The 12,037-nt window shown below is 43.1% G+C and overlaps 1 protein-coding gene across 1 annotated transcript in view; it reads right to left on the reverse strand.

Moving 5' to 3' along the window:
* The window catches only part of LOC106820500 (suppressor of lurcher protein 1-like), a 13,997-nt gene extending 2,887 nt beyond the window's left edge, over positions 1 to 11,110 (reverse strand). Inside the window, exon 1 of the mRNA XM_014825015.1 lies at positions 11,106 to 11,110. The gene's annotated coding sequence lies outside the window, so the exon portion shown is untranslated. The remainder of the gene's footprint in view (positions 1 to 11,105) is intronic.
* Positions 11,111 to 12,037: the final 927 nt, after the last annotated feature.

The following is a 12,037-nucleotide window of genomic DNA, read 5'->3' on the forward strand; positions in this document are numbered from 1 at the left end:
TGTAGTAGATGTGTGATGTAGTGAGTAGTAGATGTAATGATGTAGTAAGATGTAGTGATGTAGTGATGTAGTGATGTAGTGATGTTAGTAGACGGTAGTAGATGTAGTGATGTAGTGATGTAGTGATGTAGTGATGTAGTAGATTAGTAAATGTAGTAATGTATGATGTAGTAAAGATGTAGTGATGTAGTAAATGTAGTGATGTTAGTAAGACGTTAGTAGATGTAGTGATTAGTAGATGATAGTTGAATGTAGTGATGTAGTGATGTAGTAGATGTACGTAGATGTAGGAGTAGTAGATGTAGTGATGTAGTAGACCGGTAGTAGATGTAGTGGATGTAAGTAGAATGTATGAGTAGTAAGATACGGTAGTAGATCGTAGTATGATGTACGTAGATGTAGTGATGCTAGTGATGTTAGTGATGTAGTAGATCGTAGTGATGTAGTAAGATGTAGTGAGTAGTAGATGTAGTGATGGTATGATGTAGTGATGTAGTGATGTAGTAGAATGTAGTCGATGTAGTGATGTAGTAAGATGTAGTGATGTAGTGATGTAGTGATGTAGTAGATGTAGTGATGTAGTAGATGTAGTGATGTGTAGATGTAGTGATGTAGTAGATGTTAGTGAATTTAGTGAGATGTAGGTAAGATTGTAAGTGATGTAGTAAGATGTAGTGATGTAGTAGATTAGTAGATGTAGTGATGTAGTCAGATGTAGTAGAATGTAGTAGATGTAGTGATTGTAGTAGATAGTAGTAGTATGTAGTGTAGAATGTAGTGATGTTAGTAGACGGTAAGTAGATGTAGTGAATGTAGTGATGTAGTAAGTATGTAGTTGATGTAGGTAGATGTTAGTGATGTTAGTGATGTTAGTAGACGGTATGATGTAGTGATGTAAGTGATGTAGTAGATGTAGTGATGTAGTAGATTCGTAGTAGATGTAGTAGAATGCTAGTAGATGTAGTGATGTAGTAGATGTAGTGATGTAGATAGATGTAGTGATGTCGTAGCATTGTAGCTTAGATGTAGTAGATGTTAGTAGATGTAGTGATGTAAGGTAGACTGTAGTGATGTTAGGTAGATGTAGTGATGTAGTAGATGTAGTGATGTAGTAGATGATAGTTCGATGTAGTAAGATGTAGTAGATGTAGTAGATGTAGTAGAATGTAGTGATGATAGTCAGATGTAGTGATGTAGTAGATGTAGTAGATGTAGTAGAGTAGTGATGTATGTGAATGTAGTAGAATGTAGTGATGTAGTAGATGTAGCCTCAGATTAAGTGACTGTAGTGATGTAGTAGATGTAGTGATGTAGTAGATGTACGTGATGTAGTGATGTAGTGATGTAGTGATGTAGTGATGTAGTAGATGCTAGTAGGATGTAGTAGAGTGAGTAGAATGTAGTGATGTAGTAGATGTAGTGATGTAGTGATGTAGTAGATGTAGGTAAGATGTAGTGATGTAGTAGCTGTAGTGATGTAGTAGATGTAGTGATTGTAGTAGATGTAGTGATGTAGTAGATGTAGTGATGTAGTAGATGTAGTGATGTATGATGTAGTGATGTAGTAGATGTAGTGATGTAGTAGATTGTGATGTAGTAGATGTAGGTGATGTAGTTGATGTAGGTGTTAGTAGATGTAGTATGTAGTGATGTAATGATGTAGTAGATGTGTAGATGTAGTAGATGTAGTAGATGTAGTAGATGTAGTGATGCTAGTAGATGATAGCTACGATTGTAGTAGATGTAGTGATGTAGTAAGATGTAGTGATGTTTTTTTTTTTAAGTAAAAGAAACCGGTAAATAGATGTAGTAGTGTAGTGATGATAAGTAGATGTAGTATGTAGTAGATTGTAGTGAGTAGTCAGATGTAGTGAGATAAGTGAGACAGGCAGCAGGATCTGAGTCACCAGCACACTCATGCCTATACAGTCAGCACACACAGCAGCCGACACACACACGACAGCAGCCCCCACCACACACACAACGCAACAACACACACACACACACACACGCACGGCCGGCACGCACGGCAACGGCAGCACAAGCACGCACAGCACGCACCGCACGGCACATGATGCTTAAATATATAATACTACATATAAATAAATATAAATAATATATCGATATAGCAGTGTATAGTGTACAATAGTACCTTGCAGCCGGAGTGTGGCTTCACACGTGGCTTATATCACTTATTTCATGATGAATGGGCAGAAAATAAATGACAGAGATGAAACACGCAGAACGGATGAACGGCACATGTTAAACACCAGAACAAAAGAACAACGGTGATTAAACACCACAACAAATGAACAACTGTGATGAAACATCAGAACAAAAGAACCACGGTGATAACACAAACAAAAGAAGCACACTGTGATAAACATCAGAGACAAAAGAAACCACGGTGAATAAACATCAGAACAAAAGAAGCAACTTTTGATAAAACACCACAAACCAAAAATTGAACAACTGTGATATACACGGCAAGAACAATAAGAACAACTGTTGATAAACACAGAAACAAAAGAACAACCTGTGATAAAACAATCAGAACAAAAGACACTGTGATAAACATACAGAACTAAATGAAACAATGGTGATAAAACATCAGAACAAAAGAAACAACTAGTGATATAACAGCACAACATAATGAACGAACTGTGATAAACATCAGAACAAATGAACAACTGTGATAAACACCACAAAAAATGAACAACTTGATAAAACATCAGAAAGATATTGAACAATGGTGATAAACATCAGAACAATGAACTGTGATAAACATAAGACAAAAGAATCAATTGTGGTAAACATGCAGAACAAATGAAAACGTGATGAACATTTAGCATAAAGAACAACTTGTGATAAACACCAGAACAAAAGAATCAACTGTGATATAAATCAGAACAAAAAAGCAACTGTGATAAAAGCATCAGAACAAAAAGAACCAACGGTGATAAACAAGAGTACGGATGAATGCAATGGTGATAATATATCGCAGAACGATGGAGCGTCAGAGCTCGAGTAGCTGCAGGTTCACCGGCCGCCGCTTCCTGGGGCTGTATCTTGTCGCGTCACCTCAATATGCAAGTCACACTGACACCTACAGCTGGCAAAGTAACAAGCACTCTTCAGCATCAAAGTTAATTAGCAAGGAGGAGGAGAGGGTCGGGGAGGGAGGGAGGGAGGGAGGGAGCAGGTAGAGGGAGGAGGTAGAGGGAGGGAGGGAGGTAGAAGGGAGGGAGGGAGGGAGGGAGGGAGGTAGAGGGAGGGAGGGAGGTAGAGGGAGATGGAGGGAGGATGTAGAGGGAGAACAGACGAGTAGAGGGAGGGTATTAGATATATATATATATATATATATATATATATATAGTATTTTTTATACAAACTCCTAGCGCCGCTCCTTCGCTCCTAGCCTAGCGCAACACACCCAGAGGCAAACGGAAATTTTGTTTTTGCCAGCGTTTCGCGTTCTGCTTGAGCAGGAGCAAGCGCCACCCGACACAGCACACAGCTGAGGCAAAACACACAGAAAACACTGCGTAGCGAGCGCCGCTGTCACATGAATCAAAAATAGGCCATCGCAATGACATCCAATTTTGTGTCATGTGATATTTTAAGGATCATTGATTGGACCGTCTGTGGCGTTTCCGCTGTGTAGCAGAACGATTGACGGGCACATCACCAGAGGCAAAACTAACGCGTCATGGCGAAAGAACAGCGTTCCGCGAATTGCAAACATTGCTTGTTCAGCGAAACACGCTCAGCTGAGGCAATGTTTTTTGTTTCGGGAATCCGCAAGCACGCCACGAACATCGAGGCGAAACACGTTTGCTCCAACGTCAGGGCGTTTTGGCTCGGGTGTGTGGGCCGCTAGGCTTAAAGCAGCAGGCGAGCTGCCGCTTCCCCCCGGCTAAGAAGACAATACCATGAGTGCACCAGAGCTTCAGGTGCGCTCTAAACGAGCAGCTAGTGAGCTGTGATGCGTGCGATGATGCGACTCAGGGGAGCGGTGAAAGGCGAACGGGGCTGAAAATTGTCCTACTCGTCTCTTGAATATTAATGATTTCGATCGCTCGGGTGTCGGTAATACAATGCATATTCTGGGCATCGGCCGAGTTGATTGGGCAGCATGACGCAATCGTTCGGTTGAAATTGAGTAACGTTGCTGGGTATTAAAATGCGAAAGTCATTGCTATGAACAGCTGACGCGATTTCGGCACATTGAGGTATTGAATGGGTGGGTGAGTGCATGGAATCCCTAGAATCCCTGCGCGCCGCCGCGCCGCGCTTGCCGCCGCCGGGCCGCCGCGACCGTCACCTCCTAGTCCTCATCGTCCGTTTTCCTGCTGGCCTGCTGCTGGCTGGCTGCTTGCAGTGGTGGTGGTGGTCTGCTACTGCTAGTGACTCGGGCTGGGCTGATGCTGCTGCAGGTGTGGTGTAGAAGTGGTGGTGGTGTGGTGGTGGTGGATGTGGTGGCTGCTCTGGCTGCGTGCTGCTGCTGCTGCTGCTACTGACTGGGCTAGTAACTGCTGCTGCGGTGTGTAGTGGCGGTGGTGGCGGCCCTGGCTGCACTGCTGCAGCGTGTGGTGCGTAGAGAGTGGTGGTGTGGTGTGGTGGTGGTGGTGGTGGTGGTGCTGCTGCTAATGCTGGGCTGCTGCTACTGCTGCTGCTGGCTGCTGGCTGCTGCTGCGCTGGCTGCTGCTGCTGCTGCTCTGCTGCGGCTGCTGCTGCTGCTGCTGCTTGCTGCTTGGCTGCTGCTGCTGCTGCTGCTACTGCTACTGCTACTGCTAACTGCTAGCTGCTACTGCTACTGCTATGCTACTGCTACTGCTACTGCTACTGCTAGCTGCTACTGCTACATGCTAGCTTCTACCGCTACTGCTACTGCTACTGCTACTGCTACTGCTACTGGCTAGTGGCTACTGCTACTGCTAGCCTGCTACTGCTACTTGGGCTAGCTGCTACTGCTACTGCTTACTACTACTACTACTACTACTACTACCTAGAGAGCTAAGATATATAGGAAAGCATATATAGATATTAGGCAAGTCAAATGTTGAATTTCTCGTGTTTTGGAGTGTCATACTCCTCCTATATTATCTTACTCCTATTTTACTCTCATATTCTCTTTACTCCTATTTTCCTCGCTATATTTATCTTAATTCCTATTTTAGCTTCGCTATATTATCTACTCCTATTTTACTTCTATATTATCTTACTCTATTTTACTCCAATATTATCTATCCTGTACTAGCTACTACATGCTACTACTATTATAACACTACTTCTACGCGAACTTGACTTTACTAACCTCTTCCTGCACTTCCCAAGGCGCTCTCTCGCCTACTTTCAGCACTATTTCCTACATCTACATCCGTTTAATCCCACGCCGCCCCGCCCCCCCGCGCATCAGTGACTCTTCTTTCCCTCCCCATTATTAAGCATCAAATATGAATAACGTGGGGCGCGCTAAATAGTCGGTTAAAAATGTCAACCACCCAATAGACAAACTTATATCTGTTTGCGCGCGATCGTCGCGTCGCGAGGGCGTGTCGCGGCGCGTTTTCCGCATCATTAATTATTCCCCGCCTGACCGATTTGATTAATTAATAAATTCCCGTAAATTGAGGGACGGGTCGAGACTCCACAGTGTGAGCGAGACGGACGAGGAGTATAATTAATAACAGGATATTGGCTGATTGAAATCTGAATTGACGATTTGGCGTCCGTTGCTATCATCGTTTATCCACCGATCAAAAATCTGGATGTGGACGCCGTTTGGGAAAATACTGCTGGGGCTGCTGTGCTGCCTGTTGTTATTGGCTGCTGCGCTGCTACTGCTACTGTGCTACTTCACGACACACTACGGCTATATCTATATATTATGCTGCTAGCTGCTACTCACGCTGTTATATTGCTACCCCGCGTATATCACTAGTGCACTGCATATGCTAGCGCCTTGTGTTATATCATCCGAGAGCATGAGCTGCTGCTGGCACCAATGTATGCAAGCCAGCGTGGCGACAATATGCTTGTCAGACTTTGAGGAGTGACTGACCCTAAGTAAGGTTATCTCACGCAAGGATTTGTCTCCGTCTGTGCACTCAAAATTGACTCAACAAGTCTAGCTGCTGCTGCTCTCACTCGCGCTGCTATACTCCGTTCTGCCCTACAACTGATGTATCGCTGCTCGTTGCTGTTGTTGTTATGCTGCTGGTGCTCGGCTACCAAATACACGCCAATGTGACACTCCGAAGTGAGAGAGTTGCTCGGCCAACTGAGTGCGACGCAATCCGGCGTGTAACTATGAGTGGTTTTCCAGTATGTGTCGAGCGTAGCAGCCAACATCGTCTAGCGACTACTGCAAAGCTAGCTTAACGCTCTCCCTGTGACAACTGATGGCTGTTGTTGTTGTTGTGCCGTGCTGCTGCTTGGCTGTTGCTGGCTCGCTGTTATTGCTGCTATTGCTGCTACTGTTGCTGCTGTTGTTATTGCTGCTGCTGCTACTCCTGTTGCTGCTGTGGCTGCTGTTGTTATTGCTGCTGCTGCTACTGCTGCTGCTACTGTTGCTACTGCTGTTGCTACTGCTGCTGTTGTTGTCATTATTGTTGTTGTTGCTGCTGTTGCTCTTGTTGCTACTGCTGCTGCAACTGTTGCTGCTACTGTTGCTACTGCTGCTGTTGTTGTTATTATTGTTGCTGTTGCTACGGCTGCTACTACTACTACGGCTGCTGCTACTGCTGCTACTACTGCTGCTGCTACTACTGCTGCTGCTACTACTACTACTACTGCTACTGCTGCTCCTGCCACGACCACCACCACTACAGTCTACTATTTCTACTGCACGCACCCTATACTGATGCACACAAAATACTAAACGCAAAGAGAAAGTCAAAGAAATAACGAAGCATCTTAATACTCACTCATGGTTGTTGGCAGGCATGTAGAGATTGAAGTCCTCGAACTTTATCTGCACGCGCTCGCGTCCCTTGCCGATGAAGCTGTATGTGCATTTCGTGTTCGGTGGGTAAGGGTTCGGGTAGCTGGGAGAGGTGAAGTTACCGTGCACCGGAGCGATCCTGTCGCCGCTGTAAATCACACGGCTGCATTCGACGCCTGCGAGGGGGAAGAACGAGGGGGTCTCGAGTGAATTCGCGGGAATACAGTCGGGAGAGTGTATTTTTTTTGGGGGGGGGGAATTCGGTTGAGGTGAGTGAATTCACGGGAATACAGTAAGGCGAGTGAATTCCGCAAGCGAGCGAAATTGTGGCAATACTGTAGGGCGAATTAATTCGTGAGAATACGGTAGAGCCAGTGAATTCGTGGGAATACTGTAGGGCGGGTAAATTTGCGGGAATCTTGTAGAGCAATTAAACTGACAGGAACCAAGTCGAGCGAGTGAATTAACAAAACGCGGCAATCAACCGCAGTCTAAATATTAACTTTGATTACTCTTGCATGACATCATTGACAATTAACACTTCTTAATTAGCTATCCGCGCGTCGACGACCGGCGCAGGCATCCGTCCGGTTGGTTAAATAGCTGGAGACGGTCGATCGATCGATTATAACCGAATGACAGCTTACGACGAGTAAAGGTTACCACGGACTATTAAAATTACATGCCCTGTACAAGCATGCAGCTCACAACGACCAGTAGCTTAACTGTATATATATATATATATATATATAGTAGGGACGCTACATATATATATATATATATATATATATATATATATATAGCATAGCTAACCGATATTGATCCGGGAGGGGGGACAAGTCAAGCAAATCTTAAAATGTAGAACAATATTATCTGCTAATATTTGTGGCAACTATCGTTAGTTATGTAGATGTCCACTTCTGTTGTGGGAAACTGAATACACCATGCAATATTAGGAGCGTATCCGTAACCCATTTTGCCTGGTGGTGGGGGGATGCAAAGCCACGTGCGTGGCATGTTATGAGACGGTGACTGACGTTGACCATTTACTGTTATCTAGGTTTTTTCTGGGTGTGGACAACTACCACCACTGACCATGTACTGTTATCTACTTTTTTCTCTGGGTGGATAACCTTGACAGTAACCCTAACCCTCACCCTAATCCTAACCCTCACCCTAACCCAAACCCTTACTTTAACCCCAAGCCCAACCCCAACTCTAACCCTTCCCCTAATCCCAACCCCAACTCTAACCCTTCCCCTAATCCCAACCCCAACTCTAACCCTTCCCCTAATCCCAACCCCAACTCTAACCCTTACCCTAATCCAAACCCCAACTCTAACCCTTACCCTAATCCAAACCCCAACTCTAACCCTTCCCCTAATCCCAACCCCAACTCTAACCCTTACCCTAATCCAAACCCCAACTCTAACCCTTCCCCTAATCCCAACCCCAACTCTAACCCTTCCCCTAATCCCAACCCCAACTCTAACCCTTCCCCTAATCCCAACCCCAACTCTAACCCTTCCCCTAATCCAAACCCCAACTCTAACCCTTACCCTAATCCAAACCCCAACTCTAACCCTTCCCCTAATCCCAACCCCAACTCTAACCCTTCCCCTAATCCCAACCCCAACTCTAACCCTTACCCTAATCCAGACCCCCATCTCTAACACTAACCCCAATCCTCCACCGCTAGCTACGGCCCTGGAGACGGCTCTACTGAAGCCACTGTTGTATAATTCACCCCCTGCCAACAAAGAGACCATTTCCACACGAAACTGTCAAGGATTTAAGGGCAGTTGTGCTCGCTCGATTCGTCTTACGTACGAAACCGCTTCTCGCTTTTCCAATAAACTTTTATCGGAATTTCGATTTATATTGTGCGGATTTCGATTCAATCCGCCGTTTCAATTCGTGGGAATAATTCATAGAACGTTCCCAGCTGCCATCATTACTGCTCATATAACTACGATTAAGTGTAAGCGGATTTTCATTATTGGTTACGCGCGCGATTTTCTATTCGAGAAGCAGACGAGAACAGAGAAAGCATCCATTCGTATGCCGCCAAACTTAAATCACATTAGGAAACAATGAGCGAACCAAAGACTACCATGCGACGTGTACTGCAAGTTTACAAAAACGTTGATAGTACGTAGAAGACGTTGAGCACGACGTTACCAGTTTGTAGCAGCGTTAGAGCAAACTTGTGGCCTTAATTTGCTGGTAAAAAGTTACATAAAATGGCATATACATAGACGGAGAAAGGAACAGGCGCTAGAAACAAACGATAGATAAAAGAACACGTCACGAGGGAACATCAGAATCAAATAGCAAACACTAATATTCATACGAATCAAAATAACACCCAACAAAATCACCAACAAACAATACGCATATTACTACACGGAATTTTATAGAAATTGTTACTATGAAAGTCCTGATATGGACAATAAATAGATCATTGACTTAAGTTAGCTACACCGATACTCTCTACAATAACAGCAAACATGGAAAGATCACTATTCTAAAAACAATTACGAAATCATTATAGAAAAGAGAACTAACTACTCACAATATAGGCAATGTAAACACAACTAGATGATAAACAATACATCACAAACAAGACAGATCCACACTCTTACATGCATTTCGTGCGCATAATTTATAGTTGGTAAGTTGGTTGGCATATTTTATAAAAGGGAATAAAAACTGGTTGTAATTACTCTATTAATTACATCATAGTTTACCCGCAATAAAAACACTATAACTGCACAAGGCGCAAGCTACGATTTAGTGTTGCAATTAATGTACCGAAATTGGAATTTGTCACACGATACAGAGATGGTAGAAACGCGTGTTCAGAATAGGCTAGCAATAATAAACATATATTATCTATCATACATCTATTAACCTCTCTCGTGAATATCCATGGAATCTTCGAAATATTGTAGAAATGAATAATATACAGTAGATATGCAGTTTATGCAGTAAAAATGCAAATATTTGTGAAATGCAGTTGAATTTCTTTTTAACTTTCCACAGAAAAAAAAAATCATTTGTTTTATTGCTACTATTTGCATGTCGTCCTTTATAACAGCGATTACTAATCGTTACCGAGTCATCAAACTACAGTTGGGCTCTAATGAAACTAGAATTGCGTAAATCACACTGTATACTAATTGACTTTTACAACGACTATTATCTCAGCAACGCAAAATGCCACGCGATCTGTACTTCTCCCCTCAGCCTCTTTACGCAATCCGCTAGCATACATATATCGGAACACTTTGTCTGATTAAATGGCGGAGAATGGTGAGGGGTGGGGGGAAGAATGAGACTGACTCATTCTCTTACTCTTTCGCTGCCTCTGAACTTGTGTGTGTGTGTGTGTGTGTGTGTGTGTGTGTGTGTGTGTGTGTGTGTGTGTGTGTGTGTGTGTGCGAGCGCGGTTTTGTGGTGTTGCGTTTTGCGTATCGTGATGTATGTATGTTATATGAGTATTATGTATGTCGTGTGTGTTGTGTCTGTCTGCGTCTGCGTGTGGTGTGTGTGTGTGGTGTGTGTGTGTTGTGTGTTGTGTGTGTGTTTGTGTGTGGTGTGCGTTTGCGTTTGGCGTGTGCGTGTATGTATGTATGTGTGTGTGTGTGGGGAGAAAGAATGAGGATGTCTTACTCTCTGACTCTTTGTTGACTTTCAGTCACCGAGTTCTTAAACTGCAGTTGTGTGAATCAGACCCGAATACCGATTGATTTTTGAAAAGGACCATTATCGTGGTGACACAAACCGACCCCTTTAGACCTTTGACAATCTCTCAGTTCTTCAGACAATCTGTCAGTAAGTGCTTCCGAGCACTCGGTCTGATTATATGGTATATAACACTTTCGCTGGATGCGAACTTCAGCCGGTGGATGTGAGACGTGTCAAGTGCAGTGAATGAATGGTCTCGAACTTTGTTTGTTTGTCGTTTGTTTGTTTGTTTGTTTGTTTGTAGTTTGTTTGTTTGTATTATAGGTGTAACGATACACTAGGGTCACGATACAAAACGTAGCTCGATACGTAAGTCATGATATGGTACGTACCGTGATACACACACGGAAAGAGAGAGATTTTGTAAATTGTATGCCAATAATAAATTTTCCATAACGTGAATTTACACGTTCACGATGCCAAATTATTTAACAATTTTGGTCTCTCGGCGTTTTGACGCATGCAAACTTAACACGCAGGACTTAGCAGGGGTTCCACGGTGTAATGTGCTGTGAACAACGCTTTGCTTGTCATTATCCCCTTCAATTTTTTTAATGAATACTCAATTTATTAATTAAATTCGTTAATTGCTTCAAACCTAATTTATAAGTCGTCGCCGATCGTTTGCGTCATGGGAGATAAAAAATTTAATTTCGAATAAAATCCCTATTACGTCCAGTCGATGGCACCCTCTCCCTTAAAACTCAAAGTGCAATTTCTCATCCTCATATCTCGGTTACTATATATCATAAATCAATCTCTATCTCGACAGTGCAGCCTCTTTTTGCTACTAAAAACTCTTTAAGCGAGCAGGGAAGATGATGTAGGATGAATATAATTAGGGTAAATGAAATTCTGAAGCCGAATTCGAAATTTTCAGCAAAAAAGTTAGAAACTCAAAAGTTGCCGTGAGCGTGCACACTGAATAGGTTTGATAACATATCCAGGAAGGATACCTCAAAACTCCAATAGGAATGGATCAATTAGGATAAACTTTTCCTAAAGCTGATCTCCTAACTCGCAGCAGATTTCGGTTAAAAATGCCTGCCGCTCCGACACTGCATGCTTGCACATTTACTGGTTTAGAAAACGTATCGGAATGGTCTTCGCTTACTGGCTCTGCTAATAATATATGATTCCACGCTAAAATGCAGCACCCATCTGCATCGAATGACAATGCTGTTAATTCAACTGAATATGCTAATTAACTACATTCAATATAGTATATGTTCAAACTGCATGTTCCCTCTATGAAATGAATACACGAATTACTAATTACTTCTTTTATTTAGTATAGTATGTGTTTCAGTTGTTCCCTCTAACCAGGTCAAGATGGTGTAT

This window comes from Priapulus caudatus, unplaced genomic scaffold (genome assembly GCF_000485595.1).
Source record: "Priapulus caudatus unplaced genomic scaffold, Priapulus_caudatus-5.0.1 Scaffold42, whole genome shotgun sequence".
Taxonomy (NCBI): Eukaryota; Metazoa; Priapulida; class Priapulimorpha; order Priapulimorphida; family Priapulidae; genus Priapulus; species Priapulus caudatus.